Below are 20,898 nucleotides of genomic sequence, written 5' to 3' on the forward strand. Positions count from 1 at the left end.
CAACACAGCAAAAACCTTAAACCATCACATCTGTATTCCAGCTACTAGGAAGAAAAAAAAGTGCAGAGAAGGACCTACCTCCTCCTTTCAAGGTCATTTCTAGAAGTTGCATGTGCTGCTGTGGTTATATCCCAGAACATAATCATATAGTCAACCAAGTTGCAAAGGAAGCTGGAAAATGTTGACTTTATTCTGGTCAGCCAAATTTCCAGCTAAAAATAGGTGATTCTATTAATAAGGAAGTAGGGGTGACTGGCTATTGGGAAACAAGTAGTAGTCTGTATCATAGCATTTTTATTTAGTTTTTTACCTTCATGTTCCCTATATCCAAAGGGCCGATATTAATAAAATATAGAGAGCTCCAAAAATGTTGAGAAGAAAAAATACCAGAGGAGCCAAGATGGCCCAATAGGAACAGCTCCGGTCTACAGCTCCCAGCGCGAGCGACGCAGAAGACGGGTGCTTTCTGCATTTCCATCTGAGGTACCGTGTTCATCTCACTAGGGAGTGCCAGACAGTGGGCGCAGGTCAGTGAGTGAGTGAACCGTGTGCCAGCCGAAGCAGGGGCGAGGCATTGCCTCACTCGGGAAGCGCAAGGGGTCAGTGGGTTCCCTTTCCAGGGGTGACAGACGGCACCTGGAAAGTCGGGCCACTCCCACCCGAATACTGTGCTTTTCTGATGGGCTTAGGAAACGGTGCCCCAGGAGAGTATAGCCCGCACCTGGCTCAGAGGGTCCTACGCCCACGGAGTCTCGCTGATTGCTAGCACAGCAGTCTGAGATCAAACAGCAAGGCGGCAGCGAGGCTGGGGGAGGGGCGCCCGCCATTGCCCAGGCTCGCTTAGGTAAACAAAGCAGCCTGGAAGCTTGAACTGGGTGGAGCCCACCACAGCTCAAGGAGGCCTGCCTGCCTCTATAGGCTCCACCTCTGGGGGCAGGGCACAGACAAACAAAAAGACAGCAGTAACCTCTGCAGACTTAAATGTCCCTGTCTGACAGCTTTGAGGAGAGCAGTGGTTCTCCCAGCACGCAGCTGGAGATCTGAGAACGGGCTGACTGCCTCCTCAAGTGGGTCCTTGACCCCTGACCCCCGAGCAGCCTAACTGGGAGGCACCCCCTAGCAGGGGCAGACTGACACCTCACACGGCCAGCCAGGTACTCCAACAGACCTGCAGCTGAGGGTCCTGTCTGTTAGAAGGAAAACTAACAGAAAGGACATCCACACCAAAAACCCATCTGTACATCACCATCATCAAAGACCAAAAGTAGATAAAACCACAAAGATGGGGAAAAAACAGAGCAGAAAAACTGGAAACTCTAAAAAGCAGAGTACCTCTCCTCCTCCAAAGGAACGCAGTTCCTCACCAGCAACGGAACAAAGTTGGACGGAGAATGACTTTGACGAGCTGAGAGAAGAAGGCTTCGGACAATCAAATTACTCCGAGCTACGGGAGGATATTCAAACCAAAGGCAAAGAAGTTGAAAACTTTGAAAAAAATTTAGAAGAATATATAACTAGAATAACCAATACAGAGAAGTGCTTAAAGGAGCTGATGGAGCTGAAAACCAAGGCTCGAGAACTACGTGAAGAATGCAGAAGCCTCAGGAGCTGATGCGATCAAATGGAAGAAAGGGTATCAGCCCTGGAAGATGAAATGAATGAAACGAAGCGAGAAGGGAAGTTTAGAGAAAAAAGAATAAAAAGAAATGAGCAAAGCCTCCAAGAAATGTGGGACTATGTGAAAAGACCAAATCTACGTCTGATTGGTGTACCTGAAAGTGACGGGGAGAATGGAAACAAGTTGGAAAACACTCTGCAGGATATTATCCAGGAGAACTTCCCCAATCTAGCAAGGCAGGCCAACATTCAGATTCAGGAAATACAGAGAACGCCACAAAGATACTCCTCGAGAAGAGCAACTCCAAGACACATAATTGTCAGATTCACCAAAGTTGAAATGAAGGAAAAAATGTTAAGGGCAGCCAGAGAGAAAGGTCGGGTTACTATCAAAGGGAAGCCCATCAGACTAACAGCAGATCTCTCGGCAGAAACCCTACAAGCCAGAAGAGAGTGGGGGCCAATATTCAACATTCTTAAAGAAAAGAATTTTCAACCCAGAATTTCGTATCCTGCCAAACTAAGCTTCATAAGTGAAGGAGAAATAAAATACTTTACAGACAAGCAAATGCTGACAGATTTTGTCACCACCAGGCCTGCCCTAAAAGAGCTCCTGAAGGAAGCGCTAAACATGGAAAGGCACAACCGGTACCAGCCACTGCAAAATCATACCGAAATGTAAAGACCATCGAGACTAGGAAGAGACTGCATCAACTAACGAGCAAAATAACCAGCTAACATCATAATGACAGGATCAGATTCACACATAACAATATTAACTTTAAATGTAAATGGATTAAATGCTCCAATTAAAAGACACAGACTGGCAAATTGGATAAAGAGTCAAGACCCATCAGTGTGCTGTATTCAGGAAACCCATCTCACGTGCAGAGACACACATAGGCTCAAAATAAAAGGATGGAGGAAGATCTACCAAGCAAATGGAAAACAAAAAAAGGCAGGGGTTGCAATCCTAGTCTCTGATAAAACAGACTTTAAACCAACAAAGATCAAAAGAGACAAAGAAGGCCATTACATAATGGTAAAGGGATTAATTCAACAAGAAGAGCTAACTATCCTAAATATATATGCACCCAATACAGGAGCACCCAGATTCATAAAGCAAGTCCTGAGTGACCTACAAAGAGACTTAGACTCCCACACATTAATAATGGGAGACTTTAACACCCCACTGTCAACATTAGACAGATCAACGAAACAGAAAATCAACAAGGATACCCAGGAATTGAACTCAGCTCTGCACCAAGCAGAACTAATAGACATCTACAGAACTCTCCACCCCAAATCAACAGAATATACATTTTTTTCAGCACCACACCACACCTATTCCAAAATTGACCATATACTTGGAAGTAAAGCTCTCCTCAATAAATGTAAAAGAACAGAAATTATAACAAACTATCTCTCAGATCACAGTGCAATCAAGCTAGAACTCAGGATTAAGAATCTCACTCAAAACCGCTCAACTACGTGGAAACTGAACAACCTGCTCCTGAATGACTACTGGGTACATAACGAAATGAAGGCAGAAATAAAGATGTTCTTTGAAACCAACGAGAACCAAGACACAACATACCAGAATCTCTGGGATGCATTCAAAGCAGTGTGTAGAGGGAAATTTATAGCACTAAATGCCCACAAGAGAAAGCAGGAAAGATCCAAAATTGACACCCTAACATCACAATTAAAAGAACTAGAAAAGCAAGAGCAAACACATTCAAAAGCTAGCAGAAGGCAAGAAATAACTAAAATCAGAGCAGAACTGAAGGAAATAGAGACACAAAAAACCCTTCAAAAAATAAATGAATCCAGGAGCTGGTTTTTTGAAAGGATCAACAAAATTGATAGACCGCTAGCAAGATTAATAAAGAAAAAAAGGGAGAAGAATCAAATAGATGCAATAAAAAATGATAAAGGGGATATCACCACCGATCCCACAGAAATACAAACTACCATCAGAGAATATTACAAACACCTCTATGCAAATAAACTAGAAAATCTAGAAGAAATGGATAAATTCCTCAACACATACACCCTCCCAAGACTAAACCAGGAAGAAGTTGAATCTCTGAATAGACCAATAACAGGAGCTGAAATTGTGGCAATAATCAATAGCTTACCAACCAAAAAAAGTCCAGGACCAGATGGGTTCACAGCCGAATTCTACCAGAGGTACAAGGAGGAGCTGGTACCATTCCTTCTGAAACTATTCCAATCAATAGAAAAAGAGGGAATCCTCCCTAACTCATTTTATGAGGCCAGCATCATCCTGATACCAAAGCCTGGCAGAGACACAACAAAAAAAGAGAATTTTAGACCAATATCCTTGATGAACATTGATGCAAAAATCCTCAATAAAATACTGGCAAACAGAATCCAGCAGCACATCAAAAAGCTTATCCACCATGATCAAGTGGGCTTCATCCCTGGGATGCAAGGCTGGTTCAATATACGCAAATCAATAAATGTAATCCAGCATATAAACAGAACCAAAGACAAAAACCACATGATTATCTCAATAGATGCAGAAAAGGCCTTTGACAAAATTCAACAACCCTTCATGCTAAAAACTCTAAATAAATTAGGTATTGATGGGACGTATCTCAAAATAATAAGAGCTATTTATGACAAACCCACAGCCAATATCATACTGAATGGGCAAAAACTGGAAGCATTCCCTTTGAAAACTGGCACAAGACAGGGATGCCCTCTCTCACCACTTCTATTCAACATAGTGTTGGAAGTTCTGGCCAGGGCAATTAGGCAAGAGAAGGAAATCAAGGGTATTCAATTAGGAAAAGAGGAAGTCAAATTGTCCCTGTTTGCAGATGACATGATAGTATATCTAGAAAACCCCATTGTCTCAGCCCAAAATCTCCTTAAGCTGATAAGCAACTTCAGCAAAGTCACAGGATACAAAATCAATGTACAGAAATCACAAGCATTCTTATACATCAATAACAGACAAACAGAGAGCCAAATCATGAGTGAACTCCCATTCACAATTGCTTCAAAGAGAATAAAATACCTAGGAATCCAACTTACAAGGGATGTGAAGGACCTCTTCAAGGAGAACTACAAACCACTGCTCAAGGAAATAAAAGAGGATACAAACAAATGGAAGAACATTCCATGCTCATGGGTAGGAAGAATCAATATCATGAAAATGGCCCTCCTTCCCAAGGTAATTTATAGATTCAATGCCATCCCCATCAAGTTACCAATGACTTTCTTCACAGAATTGGAAAAAACTACTTTAAAGTTCATATGGAACCAAAAAAGAGCCCGCATCGCCAAGTCAATCCTAAGCCAAAAGAACAAAGCTGGAGGCATCACGCTACCTGACTTCAAACTATACTACAAGGCTATAGTAACCAAAACAGCATGGTACTGGTACCAAAACAGAGATATAGATCAATGGAACAGAACAGAGCCGTCAGAAATAATGCCACATATCTACAACTATCTGATCTTTGACAAACCTGACAAAAACAAGAAATGGGGAAAGGATTCCCTATTTAATAAATGGTGCTGGGAAAACTGGCTAGCCATATGTAGAAAGCTGAAACTGGATCCCTTCCTTACACCTTATACAAAAATCAATTCAAGATGGATTAAAGACTTACATGTTAGACCTAAAACCATAAAAACCCTAGAAGAAAACCTAGGCAATACCATTCAGGACATAGGCATGGGCAAGGACTTCATGTCTAAAACACCAAAAGCAATGGCAGCAAAAGCCAAAATTGACAAATGGGATCTAATTAAACTAAAGAGCTTCTGCACAGCAAAGGAAACTACCATCAGAGTGAACAGGCAACCTACAAAATGGGAGAAAATTTTCGCAACCTACTCATCTGACAAACGGCTAATATCCAGAATCTACAATGAACTCCAACAAGTTTACAAGAAAAAAACAAACAACCCCATCAAAAAGTGGGCAAAGGACATGAACAGACACTTCTCAAAAGAAGACATTTATGCAGCCAAAAAACACATGAAAAAATGCTCACCATCACTGGCCATCAGAGAAATGCAAATCAAAACCACAATGAGATACCATCTCACACCAGTTAGAATGGCAATCATTAAAAAGTCAGGAAACAACAGGTGCTGGAGAGGATGTGGAGAAATAGGAACACTTTTACACTGTTGGTGGGACTGTAAACTAGTTCAATCCTTGTGGAAGTCAGTGTGGCGATTCCTCAGGGATCTAGAACTAGAAATTCCATTTGACCCAGCCATCCCATTACTGGGTATATACCCAAAGGACTATAAATCATGCTGCTATAAAGACACATGCACACGTATGTTTATTGCGGCATTATTCACAATAGCAAAGACTTGGAACCAACCCAAATGTCCAACAATGATAGACTGGATTAAGAAAATGTGGCACATATACACCATGGAATACTATGCAGCCATAAAAAATGATGAGTTCACGTCCTTTGTAGGGACATGGATGAAATTGGAAATCATCATTCTCAGTAAACTATCGCAAGAACAAAAAACCAAACACCGCATATTCTCACTCCTAGGTGGGAATTGAACAATGAGAACACATGGACACAGGAAGGGGAACATCACACTTCGGGGACTGTTGTGGGGTGGGAGGAGGGGGGAGGGATAGCATTGGGAGATATACCTAATGCTAGATGACGAGTTGGTGGGTGCAGCGCACCAGCATGGCACATGTATACATATGTAACTTACCTGCACGTTGCGCACATGTACCATAGAGCCTAAAGTATAATAATAATAATAATAATAATCATAATCATAAAAAGAAAAAAAAAAGAATTAGAAAAAAAAAAAAAGAAAAAATACCAACAGTGCAATAGAAAAATTGGTAAAACAGGTACTCGTGGGGCTGAGGCAGGAGAATTGCTTGAACCTGGGAGGCTGAGGTTGCGGTGAGCCAAGATCATGCCACTGCACTCCAGCCTGGGTGACAGAGCAAGACTCTGTCTCAAAAAAAAAATTAATTAAAAAAATAAAGAAAAATGGGTAAAAGATATGAATGTACAGTTCCACAGAAAAGGAAATGGACCCTAAACATATAAAAAGATGTCAGACCACGCAGAGTGGCTCATGTCTGTAATCCCAGCACTTTGGGAGGCTGAGCTGGGAGGATTACTTGAACCCAGGAGTTTGAGACCAGTCTGGGCAACATAGAGAGACCTCATCTCTACAAAAAAATTTAAAAAATTAGCTGGGTGTGGTGGTACATGCCTGTAGTCTCAGCTACTTGGGAGGCAGAGGTGGGAGGATCACTTGGGCCCAGAAGGTTGAGGCTACAGCGAGCTGTGGTTACACCACTGCACTCCAGCCTGGGCAACAGAGTGAGACCCTGTCTTAAAAAAAAAGAAAGATGCCCAACCTGCTCATAATAAAAAAATAATGCTTAATAGTGACCAACCCAAAAGGAAATTAAGAAAATCCCATTTACAACAGTATCAAGTAGAATAAAATACTTTGCCTCCATGGAGGCAAAAGACTTGTGCACTAAAAATGACAAAGCATTGCTGAAAAAAATGAAAGAAAACAAATAAATGGAAAGATATCCCAGGTTCATGAATGAAAGACTTAATATTGGTAGGATAAGTTAACTACAGATTCAATGCAATCCCTCTCAGAATCAAACTATAGTTTTTGCATAAATAGAAATATCCATTCTAAAATTTATGTAGAATCTCAAGGGACCCTGAAGAGAGCCAAACCAATCTTGAAAAAGAATAACAGATTTGGAGGTCTCACACTTATTACAATTCTAAAAGTAATCAAAACAGTATGGTACTGTCATAAAGACAGACATATGGACCAACGAAACAGTACAGGGAGCCCAGTAATAATCCCTAACATATATGGTCAAATAATTTTCAAAAAAGTACCAAGATTATTCGTGGGGAGAGTAGAATCTTTTCAACAAATTATACTGGGAAAACTGGATATCCACATGCAAGAGAATGAAGTTGGACACTTAACACCATATACAAAAATTAGCTCAAAATGGATCGAAGGTCTATATATAACCACTAAAACTGTAAAACCCAGAAAAAAAAATATGGGGGAAAACCATGACATAAGTTTGACAATGATTTCTTGGGTATGACCAAAGGTACAGACAACAAAAGAAAAAAAAATAGACAAACTGGACTTCGTCAATATTAAAAAACTTTTGGGCGTCAAAGGACGCTATGAATGGAGTAAAAAGATAACCCACAGAAAAGGGGAAGTTATTTGCAAATCATATATCAGATAAGGAATTAATATCCAGAATATATACACAACTCCTAAAACTAAATATCAACAGCAACAACACAATCCAATTTAAAAAGTAGACAAAATCTCTGGTTGTCTAGTGTCTAGGAAACAAACAAATGGACAAAGGACTTTAATTGATATTTCCTCAAAAAAGATATACAAATGGCCAAACAGGACATGAAAAGTTATTCAACATCACAAATTATTAGAGAAATGCAGATCAAAACCACAATAAAATATCACTTCAGATCCATTAAATTGGTTACAATAAAAAAACCCAAAAACTGTTGGTGCAGATGTGTAGAAACTGAAAGCCTTGTGCAGTGCTAGTGGGAATGTAAAATTATGCAGCCACTAAGGAAAACAGTATGGTGGTTCCTCAAAAAATTAAACAGAATTACCATATGATCCAGCAATTTTACTTGTGGGTATACACACAAAATAATTCAAAGCAGCAATTTGAACAGATATTTGCACATTAATGCTCATAACAGCATTATTCACAATAGCCAAAAGGTGGAAACAACTCAAATGTCCATCAACAGATAAATGGATAAACAAAATGTGTTATATACCTACAATGAAATATTAGCCTTAAAAGAAATTACATTCTAATATATGACACAATATGGATGAACCTTGAAGACATAATGGCAAGTGAAATAAGCCAAACACAAAAGGATACATATTTTATAATTCCACTTATATGAGGTACCTAGAATACTCAAATACATGGAGACAGAAAGTAAAACAGTGGTTATCCAGAACTAAGGGGAGAAGAAATAAATGTGAGTTATTGTTTAATGGGTTTGGACTTTCAGTTTGGAATGATGAAAAAGTTCTGGATGTGAGCTGTAGTGATGGTTACACAACAATGTGAATGTACTTCATGCCACTGAAGTGTACACTTAAAAGTGGTTAAAATGCTAAGTCTCAGGTATATTTTGCCACACCAATTTTTTTTTTAATAAATTTTAAAAAGAAGGCCAGGTGCAGTGGCTTATGCCTGTAATCCCAACACTTTGGGAGGCCAAGTCAGGAAAACAGGTTGAATCTAGGAATTTGAGACCAGCCTGGGCAAAAAAGTGACACCCTGTCTCTACAAAAAAAAAAAAAAAGAAAAACAAATTAGCTGGGTGCAGTGGCTCATACCTATAGTCCCCTGATGCAGTGACAACTCTTGCACCTGTAGTCCCAGCTACTCAAGAGGCTGAGGTGGGAGGATTTCATAAGCCCAGGAGTTCGAGGCTTCGGTAAGCTATGATCATGCCACTGCAGTGCAGCTTGGGTGACAGAGCAAGACACCATCTGTTAAAAAAAAGTTTGTTTTTAGACTGGACACAGTGACTCATGCTTGTAATCCTAGTACTTTGGGAGGCCAAGGCAGGAGGATTACTTGAGGCCAGGAGTTAAAGACCAGCCTGGGCAACATAATGAGATCTTCATCTCTACAAAAAAAGAGAGAGAAGTACTAACTAAAAGTATATTGTGGCTGGGCGCGGTGGCTCACGCCTGTAATCCTAGCACTTTGGGAGGCTGAGGCAGGTGGATTGCCTGAGCTCAGGAGTTCAAGACCAGACTGGCCAACATAGTGAAACCCTGTCTCTACTAAAAATGCAAAAATTAGCCAAGTGTGGTGGCAGGCTTCTGTAATCCGAGCTACTTGGGAGGCTGAGGCATGAGAATCGCTTGAACCCGGAGGGAGTGGTTGCAGTGAGCCGAGATTACACCACTGCATTCCAGCCTGGGCGATAAAGCAAGACTCTGTCTCAAAAAAAAAAAAAAAAAAAAAGTATATCGAGATGTCATTTTTCAGCCATCAGATTGACAAGAATCCAAAAGCTTGTCAATGCAAGGCTGTGGGGAAACAGGCCTCTCTCATTGCTTTGGGAAGTGAAAAATGTATACTCACTATGATGGGGAATTTGGTAATGTCTAAGAACATTAGGTGAACATTTATCCTTTCATCCAACAATCCCATTTCTAGGACGTCTCCCAAAGATACACTTGCAAAAAAATAAAATAAAATTATAGGCACAAAGCTATTTATGGTGACCTTATTTGCTATAGTAGAAAACCAGAAACAACCTAAACGTCCAGCTGTAGGGACTGGTTTAATAAACTGTGGTACATTTAAGCAATAGAGAATTATACAACTGTAAAAACTAATGAGGAACACTGCTATATGCTGGTATGGAACAACTGCCAGGATATATTATTAAGTGAAATAAAGCCAGATGCAGAACAATGTTTATGATGTGCTACCTTTTGTGTGAAGGAAACAAATATATAAACATATTTGTTTTCAAAAAAGAAACAATGAAATGACATACTAACAAATGGACAAAAATGGTCTCCTCCATTTGGAGAGAGGGTGCAGGATGAAGAAGCAAGTACAGAAGGAAAAGTTCTGTGGGTACATCTTTTTATGTAGTTTTGGCTTTGGAACCATATAAACGAATTATGTAATTATACAATGGGAAAGTCAAACCCCTGAAATCGAAAACAAAAGAAACAGAAACAAATGATTCTAACTATACATCATTTTGGCACTGAAACTGTGTAGAGAAAGTAATTCTTTCATTTTAAATTTCAGTACACCTCTAGTAGGATATATTCTAAAGGAAAAAGTACCACAAAAAAACTTACACTGCATTCAGTTGTCTTACTGTAGTACTAATAATAACATGATACAGAAAAAGAAAAGCAAATATTTGTTTTAATTCCATTAGGAACTGAGATTTTCACAGTAAGAAAAAAGAGATCCAAGCATAAAATCAAAGAAGTTATGTACAAATTGTAAAGAATAATGACTGCAATGGATTAAAATATCAACTATATGCAAATTTGTGAGCTCATTGTGATACTTTAAAAAATGCATTGGTTTCCATGGGAGGTTGTTAGATCACTAAGTGACTACTCTACGCATTGATAAATAAAGTCGGGGAGGGATAAAGAATTCTTCCTTTCCTGTATAAATAAAATAATTAATGAGGGAAAGTTTGGTTTTTGTTTTATTTTATTTATTTATTTATTTTGGAGACAGGGTCTTGCTTTGTCTGCTCTGTCACCCAGGCTGGAGTAGCTGGATCACATGGCTCACTGCAGCCTTGAACTCGTGGGCTCAAGTGGTCTTCCCACCTCAACCTTCACCTCCTGAATAGCTGGGACTTCAGGCTCGCGCCATAACCCCTACCTTGACCAGCCTGGTCTTGAGCTCCTGGCCTCAAGCGACCCTCCCACCTTGGCCTCCCAAAGTGCTTGACTTTCAGGTGTGAGCCACTGTGCCAGCCCCATCCTCTTTTTTGTAGATGAATTACAGTCAATCAAAAAAGAAGCAGTAATAAAATAGCCCACCACCATTTGCATATTAAAGTTACCCATCATCGTTTTACCCGTGTCATTAGAAGTTGCAAATGACAACTTCTAATGACATGGGTGAAATGTTGGTGGGTAAATTTAAAATGGAGGGAACTAGCTGACATCACCAGAACGCAGTGATCAACTTTGCAACAATAAAACTAGGCAACCAGTAACTTGTATCTCCTGGTGTGAGTAATTTGAGGTATGCAACACCATCAGTGAAGTACTCTGGAATGAAAACCTGACCCTGCATCTAATCAGACTTCTAAATCTCACTTCCATTTTATAGGAAATGTAGATGATGGAGGAACAACTAAAGCAGGGATAAGAGGAAAATCAATAGCCTTAACTAATTTTACCAAACTGGAAAAATAAAAATAAATGAACAAAATGTTTGATTCCAAATCTAGAAACATAAACCAAAAGAAGGCAGGAGGGAGAAAATAATAAATATTAAAGGACAGATTAATGATTAGAAAAAATACAAGAACTAATAAATCTTTGGAAAAAAATAAATACTTCTTTGGGAAAAACATAGGTATACCACCAGCTAACCTAATTAAGAACAAAAAAGGAAGAAATACATAAGAAATGATAAGAGAGACATAAGCATTGAAACAATTTTTTTTAAGTTTAAGAGACTACTTGCACAACTTTATGCAAATACCTTTGAAAACCTAGTTGAAATAAATAATTCCCTGGGAAAATACATTTAAAAAAATTATCCCCAATAGAGAGGAAAATTTGAACAAATCAATTTTCATATGAGAAATAGAGAACAACCTAAATACTCATCTATTTAAAACTAGTTAAATAAACAATGATGCATGCAAACTATAAAGTATTTACTATGTAGCAAAAATCTCTATGAACTGTATGGAATGTTTCCAAGGATTTTTTTTTTTTTTTTTTTGACAGAGCCTTGCTCTGTCCCCCAGGCTGGAGTGCAGTGGCACCATCTTGGCCCATTGTAACCTCTGCCTCTGAGGTTCAGGCAATCCTCCCACCTCAGCCTCCCAAGTAGCTGGGACTACAGGCATGTACTGCTAATCCTGGCTAATTTTTGTATTTGTGTGTGTGTGTGTGTATATATATATATATATATATAATTTTTTTTTTTTGGTAGAGACGGGATTTCACCATATTGCCCAGGCTGGTCTCAAACTTCTGGTCTCAAGTGATCCTCCTACCTCAGCCTCCCAAAGTGCTGGGATTACAGGTGTGAGCCACCATGCCTGGCCTCAAGGAAATTTTGTTAAAAGAAATATGTGAAAGAGTATATATAACATGAACATTTTGTAAGAAAAAGGAGAAAATATGACTCCATATATATTTGCTTGTTCTTAAAAAAGAAATATAGGAAGAATAAGCCAGAAACAAATGAAAAAGCATAAAATGAAGGTGTGCAACTTCTCTGAATTTACCTCTTTAATATAATTTTTCTTCTGAACCATATAAACGTTTTGCATATTAGATTAACAAAAATTTAAAAGCAAAACCTAATGTAGAACACAAACAGCCATAATTTAAGCTAACTAAAGAAACTCTCAAGTTGGTACCATAACAATTCAGAAATAGAATTAATCAAGTAACTTTTGAACACAGCACTCCCCTAACAGAATGTATTTTCAGTGCAAAAAGAATTGCAAAAAAAAATGAACTTTCTCTACTAGGTTTTTAAAAAATTATTGTTGTTTTTAATTGACACATAATTGTACATATTTATGGAGTATAGTGTGGTATTTCAATACACGTATACAATGTGTAATGCTCAAATCAGGGTAATGAGCATATCTATCACTTCAAACATTTATCATTTCTTTGTGTTGGGAACAATTCAAAATCTGCTTTTCTAGCTTTTTGAAAATATACAATAAATTGTTGTTTATTATAGTCACTCCGTAGGGCTGTGGAACACTGGAACTTATTTCTCCTAACAAGCTATACTCTTGCATGTGTTAACCAACAGCTGGCTATCCCCTTGACCTCTCCCAAACCCTTTCCCAGCCTCTAGTAACCACTATTCTACTATCTACTTCTTTTTTTGTTTGTTTTTTCTGAGATAGAGTTTTGCTCTTGTTGCCCAGGCTGGATTGCAATGGCATCACCTCAGCTCACTGCAAACTCTGCCTCCTGGGTTCAAGTGATTCTCCTACCTCAGCCTCCTGAGTAGCTGGGATTACAGGCGCCCGCCACCATGCCCAGCTAATTTTTGTATTTTTAGTAGAGATGGGGTTTCACCATATTGACAAGGCTGGTCTCGAACTCCTGACTTCATGTGATCCACCCACCTCGGCCTCACAAAGTGCTAGGATAACAGGCGTGAGCCACCACGGCTGGTCATGGTATTTATCTTTCTATGCCTAGCTTACTTCACTTATCAGAATGTCCTTCAAGATCATTCATATTGCCACGAATGACAGAATTTTATTATTTTAAATTGCTAACTAGTATTCCATGATGTATATATACCACATTTCTTTTATCATTCATCTGTTGATGGACTTGTAGGTTGATCACATATCTTGGCCATTGTGAAAAATGCTTCAATAAACATGAGGGCAGATGTCTATTTGACATACTGGTTTCCTTTCCTTTGGCTAAATACCAAGTAGTGGGATTGCTGGATCATAGGGTAGTTCTATTTGTAGTTTTTTGAAGAACCTCCATACTTTTCTCCATAATGGTTAAATTTGCCTTCCCACCAACAGTGTATAAAAGCTCCCATTTCTCTCCATCCGTGCCAGCATTTGTTATTTTTTGACTTTTTGATAGTAGTCATTTTAACTGGAGTGAGGTGATATCTCATTGTGGTTTTGATTTGCATTTCCATGATGTTTAGTGATTTTTTTTAATAATAATGTCAGTGAAGAAATTCTGAAGTTATTTTGAATGTATTATAGGTAGAGAAAATTGTGGGAAACCAGGGTTCTTTCCTTACTGTGGGAGAAGGGAGTAAGAAAAAAATATATAGCTCGGAGCAGTCTGAGTTATGTGAGGAATACAAAATTTATCAGGCCCAGAGAGACATAAGTATGGCATTTCAGCCATGCTTCCTTCCTACATTCATGCCTGGGGCAGTTCTTTAAAGGCATTTTGTTTCTTATTTGCTGCTTCACCCACCTGTTATGTTCATATTCCTGGGAGGTGTAATGCAAGGAACAATGATAGTTAATCAATAAATTATGTTATTTTAACGCAAATTCTTGGTTAAAAAATTAGAAATTGACTCTTCTTTTTTACTTAAAAAACTCATTTGTTACTGCTGCTAATTGGAGTATATATCCAGGGCAACAAATCTATGCTCCTGAGTTGCAGTCCTCAAACTTGGCCCAAATAAACTCTCCACTTTGCCTCAGCTTCTTCTTGTAGGTTGACATTGGAATTAGAGGTATCAGTATTAACTCATAATTCTTTAAAATTTTGGATTTCTAGCTTTGTCTCCCAAAAAAGCATAGAAGCAATAACATTCCAATAGCTAATTTCAAGTCTGGGAAAGGGGAGGTTCACAGTGAGCTGGAAACATCTTATGCACAAAAGTAAGAAAGTGCTCAAAATTAATGGGAACACAAGAGTTGACTTGAAGCTGTTCCCACTGGCTAAATTTGTGACAAGCTGAACATCAAAAAGAATAATAACGGTAATGAATTATATTACCTTGAAATAAGAAAAGAACACATGAATCCATAGTGACACTCAAAATAAAGGTGGAAGTGGAAGTGAGCTCTCTTCTTTCAAAGACTGCAGCCTACAAAATATAGAAGAAATTATAGAATTAGAAAAATCACCATTTTGCAGCCACCATTGGAATAATTCAGGCAAGATCACCTGTAGATGCTAAAATTATTGAGTGAAAGGTTTTTGAGGATTATTGGGCAATATGATATTCACAGTATTGTATCTCACCCACAGATTACTTATTTTTATTTATTTATTTTTTGAGACTGGGTCTCACACTGTCACCCAGGCTAGAGTGCAGTGGCACAATCATGGCTCACCACAGCCACAACCTCCCAAGCTCAGGTGATCCTCCCACCTCAGCCTCCTGAGTAGCTAGGACTATAGGTGCCTGCCACCATGCCTGGCTAATTTTTGTATTTTTTGTAGAGATGGGGTTTTGCCATATTACTCAAGCTTGTCTTGAACTCCTGTGTTCAAGCAATCCACCCTCCTGGGCCTCCCAAAATGTTGGGATTATAGGCGTGAGCCACCGTGCCTGGCCCACAGATTACTTATTAATTACATAAACCAAATAGTATTATTTGAGGCAGGTCTCAATCAATTTAGAGATTTTGCCAAGGTTAAGGACATGACCAGTGACACAGCCTAAGGTGCTTCTGAGAACATGTGCCCAAGGTGGTTGGGTTACAGTTTGGCTTTACATATTTTAGGGAGACGGAAGTTACAAGCAAAGACATAAATCAATACATGGAAGGTTTATATTTGTTCAGCCTGGAAAGGCAGGACATCTTGAAGTTGAGGGGGGAGTCTTCTAAGTCATAAGTGGATTCAAATATTTTGTTATTGGCAATTGGCTGAAAGAGTTAAGCTCTGCCTGTTGAGTTGAAGTCAGAATAAAGAAATGCTTGAGTTAGATAGGGGAGTTGTGGAAGCCAAGGTTCTTGTTATGAAGATGAAGCCTCTAGGCTTCAGAGAAAATAGATTATAAACATCTCTTCTCTGGAGACCTTACTCTCCAGAAAAGACCTAGTAGCAAAGGAAAGAGATTCTCTACAGAATACACATTTCCTTTCTAATGATTTGTGATGTAGAAGAAAGAAAAATGCAAATTTCCCCTACAAGGACCTCTTTGCAAGGCCATGCCACAATGTGTCAAAGAAATATATTTAGGGCAAGTTACGGTGACTCATGCCTGTAATCCTAGCACTTTGGGAGGCTGAGGCAGGAGGATGGCTTGAGGCCAGGAGTTTGAGACCAACCCGAGCAACATAATGAGACCCCTATTTCTACAAAAATTTTTTAAAAATTAATTGAGCATGGTGGCATATGCCTGTCCAGCTACTCAAGAGGCTGAGGTGGGAGGATCTCTTAAGCCCAGGACTTTGAGGGTTCAGTGTGCTATGATCATACCACTGCATTTCAGCCTGGGTGACAAGAGCAGGATACTGTCTCTAAAAAATAAATAAATAAATGAAAAATAAACAAAGAAAGAAAGAAATTAAAACATATATTTAGGGCCTGTTGTCTGTCATGTGATGCTATACCAGAATCAAGTTGGAGTTCAGTATCTTATTGCTACAAAGAGTGTGTCTTGTTCATCTTATGATCTCTATTTTTATGTTAACGCTGGTCAGTTGTACCTAAGCTCCAAGGGGAGCTATGTACTACCCTCCATTCCCATCGTAGGCTGAAATACTTTTTCAGTTTTCTCTGGGATCTCCTTGGCCAAGAGGGGATCCATTCAGTCAGCTGTCGGGCTTAGAATTTTATTTTTCGTGTACAATTACAATATAGTACACACTCGCATGTGCATATGCACACATGCACAAAATATGTTGAGATAGTATGCTGATCTTTATGAACATGTAATAGCCCAGAAATGGGAGAAGCTCTTTTTAATGAGATTTTTCAACCATAAATCTTCATTGAAAGAAGAGACTTCTGTCTATCTTGGATATATTTCTTTTGGGACACTCCTACCTCTAGAGACCAAAAACAATTGTTCCTGAGAGAAAGTGAAGTCACCAGAGTAAAGGTGCTTAGGTTGAGAAGCTAAGCCAAGTGCTTTATTTTGTAATGTAAATCCATGTCTGGCAGCAGCAAAGCCAAGTCCCTGCAGCTTTGTATCTTCCACAGGAGAAAGGATTATTTTCTATATTTGGATTTTTATTGTGTTTTGGGTTGGTTTTTTATTGCTGGAGATGTGTATATGTTCTTTGTGTAGTAAATCAGAGAATCAGGAGCAGAAGCCCTAAAGCTACTGTAGAGATTGGCATGCCTGATCATCCTATGGGGCTTTAAAAAAGTGACCTGGACTTAGTCCAGTTTAGCACAGCATGGGTTGTGGTTATGCCCACTAAGACTGGATAACTCACAATGTTGTTATTGATTTGGCAGCCGTTATTTGTAATTGTCCTGAGAGGTGGAGCTCAGGATAACCATAACACTGAGGGTTAGGGTGGCGCATCTTTTAAAAGGAGACATAATTCCACAATCATCCACCTGAGTAGTAGTTATAAATTACTGGTGTGCAAAAATTGAGGATGGAGGAAGAGCAGAAACCAGAGGGAAAGGAGACCCTTTTTCTTGTTTAGGTCCTTATTGAGAGTCTGGCAAGAACCTTGAGGCATGAAGATAGATGAGAGTCAAACAGGGAGGCAATCGAGGTTGGTCTCAAGTACCGAACTGGGGGTGGTGCATCCGAGCGAAGTCATTTTTTTTTTGTTTTTTTTTTGAGACAGAGTTTCGCTCTTGTTGCCCGGGCTGGAGTGCAATGGCGCGATCTTGGCTCCTGGCAACCTCCGCCTCCCATGTTCAAGCGATTCTCCTGCCTCAGCCTTCCTGAGTAGCTGGGATTACACGCGTGCACCACTACGCCCAGCTAATTTTGTATTTTTAGCAGAGATGGGGTTTCTCCATGTTGGTCAGGCTGGTCTTGAATTCCCGACCTCAGATGATCTGCCTGCCTCAGCCTCCCAAAGTGCTGGGATTATAGGCGTGAGCCACCGCGCCCAGCCCTGAGCGAAGTCATTTTTAACAGCAATTGGAAGTGACTCATTGTGCTAAGCGTCCTGCCAGCCAGTCTCAGATATGCCTGGGAAATTAAGAAATGGGCCTGCCCATGCTTGGGGAACAATGGTAAAGGGCAAAACACTGCCTCCCCTGAGGCCAAAGGGGAGAAAGCAGGTATGTCCCCAGTTATCAAGGATACAAAAATAGCTTCCAAAGGGTAGAAGTCATCAGGCATAAATTCTCTATAAGTCCATTCATTAACAAAGTATGTAGTCAGTCCTCACTTGTCTCCTTATAATTGGTTCACATTATTACCTATTAATAATTCTGAAATCCCAATGCTTTTGGAAACATTTTTTTCATAAGTTTGCAATTATCTCATCTGGTGGCAAAACTTGACTAGAACTTACTTGAGATTTTTTATACTCTTTTTGTTTTTATTATACTTTAAGTTCTGGGGTACATGTGTACAACATGCAGGTTTGTTACATAGGTATACATGTGCCATGTTGGTTTGCTGCACCCATCAACTCATCATTTACATTAGGTAACTCTCCTAATGCTATCCCTCCTCCAGCTCCCCACCCGCCGACAGGCCCTGGTGTGTGATGTTCCCCTCCCTGTGTCCATGTGTTGTCACTGTTGAATTCCCACTTATGAGTGAGAACATGCAGTGTTTGGTTTTCTCTTCTTGTGTTACTTTGCTGAGAATAATGGCTTCCAGTTTCATCCATGTCCCTGCAAATAAACTCATCCTTTTATATGGCTGCATAGTAGTCCATGGTGTATATGCTTTTTATACTCTTATGTCACTTGAATTCTGAATATTTATGTTTTGCTTCAGAAATATCAATAGGTTTGTTAATAAGGTTCTGCCTCAGAGTTCTCTTAGCATGCTACATGGCATGGGCCCCATAGATCTAAAAAGTTAAAAAAATCTGAAAACTTCTGAATCCCAAAAGTCTGTCTGGTCCCAAGGGATTTGGACCTGTATTAACCTTTATCCTAGCTGGAGGCCTGCCTAAGGCTCCTTAAGCAAGCCAGGGTCTGTTTTCTTTGATCCTTGGATATAAACGACCCACCCTCATGTTCTAAGATAGAGCTTGCAGACTGGTGTGTACTACTTGGTGACATACCTTGTCGGGTCTGCACTGGTTTAAAAATATATGAATGTGTTAAAAGTCAGGAGATTACATATAAAAGCATAAATTTCTAATGCTTCTTGGAAAATTGGAAAAGCTAGCAATATTGAATCTACATTCTGGCAGAACATATATTTGCTAGAACTGAGCAGCAGCTGCTTCTTTAAGATGGGAACATATCTATAAAATTGTCAGAGGCGTTTGAACCAGAGTGACTCCATCTTGAATAGGGACTGGGTAAAATGAGGCTGAGACCTGCTGGGCTACATTTCCAGGACGTTCGTTAGGCATTCTTAGTCACAGGATGTTTACAGTTAAGGGAATGGGTTAATAATGTCTACTAAACAGACCCAGGGCTAAATATATCCAGGAAATAACAGGCCCAGGAAATGTCCTGATGTCCTGATATCTTAAGCACAAAAGCATTTATAGTTATAAGAATAAGTTTTGCGTTAAAGATAATAATACAGATTTTTACAGAAGATGGTAGTTACACAAAGATTAACAATTCTTTGTCACAAGCCCTTGTAGTAGGGCATATTTCTCCCATGATTTTTTGCTTTATTATCTGATATATAAGCAAGCATTGTACCTAAGGTGGACGTGGTTCTTCCTCTTACTTTTAGGAATGCCCTCCTCTGTCTATGGAGTAGCCACACTTTTATTCCTTTACGTTCTTAATAAACTTGCTTTCACTTTATTCTGTGGACTCACCCTGAATTCTTTCTTGCGAGATCCAAGAACTCTCTCTTGGGGTCAGGATAAGGACTTTTTTCTTCCATGGTGAACTGCAAAGGGACCATACTGAAGAGATCCCCGACCCAAGGGAAATAGACTGCAGCACCAATTGGCTGACATTGGGAAATTGGTGGGGTACATTTTATCTTGGGATAAAGTTGGGTTAAAGGTCCAACTTAGGAGGGTTAATGCCTCTCGTAAGAGAGAGAGGGTTAAAAGGCCCCTCTTGGTAAAGCACAAGGATGCTGTTCTGAACTTGGGTTAGAAGGCTAACTTAGGAAGATTAGAGTCCCTCCTAAGACATGAGGAGTTAAAGGTCCTCCTTGGTAAGGCCCCTCTTGGTTAAGAATGGATTGGCACTATGGGATATTAACTGCCATTCTCTTTGAATTAATCCATCTTGTGTTCTTTGCTGCATGAATCAATTTCCTGGTTGCTGTTTGTCTTTACTCCCATTTTCAAAAAAACTCACTTAACTGATCCTGGGGCATTTTAACTTTCCCTTCCCCCATGCCTCTGCCCATTTTTGTATGTTTGCTTGTCTGACAGGATTGGGCATTTGCAGGATCACAGGACATGAGGAGTTTTTTTTACCTCCCCCAAATGGGGAAACTTGAGAGCTGATGGGACTGCTAGAAAAGATCCCATCCATGACTCACAGGCGGCCACCTGAACTTTCGACTCAGTGTCGCTACTATGAGTGGATCTTTTTCTGGCCTCTCTGAGCTCCATGCTTCCTGCTCCCCACCACAGGCAATGCTTTTCTCCCTTCCCTTTCTCCTGTCTCTTCTTCTTTCCTTTCCCTTTCCTGTCTTCTGTCACTCAGAGCAACTGTCCGATCTTCTATCTTGCTCAGAGAGTACGTGTTGAAACTCCTGGTCAGACGTCATTCCACCCCACTTGGAGTGGATCAAAGGGGACAACAACAGGGGAAAATGGGTGCAAGTTTGAGCCTTATCAGTTTGCTATTGGGCACTAAACAGGGTGGCTAACGCTATGTGTTGTCACAGGTATTTTGCTCTGGCTGGAATGGAAAATGTTAATTCTGTTCCCCCAT

The sequence above is a fragment of the Pongo abelii genome, chromosome 2, assembly GCF_028885655.2.
Source record: "Pongo abelii isolate AG06213 chromosome 2, NHGRI_mPonAbe1-v2.0_pri, whole genome shotgun sequence".
NCBI lineage: Eukaryota > Metazoa > Chordata > Mammalia > Primates > Hominidae > Pongo > Pongo abelii.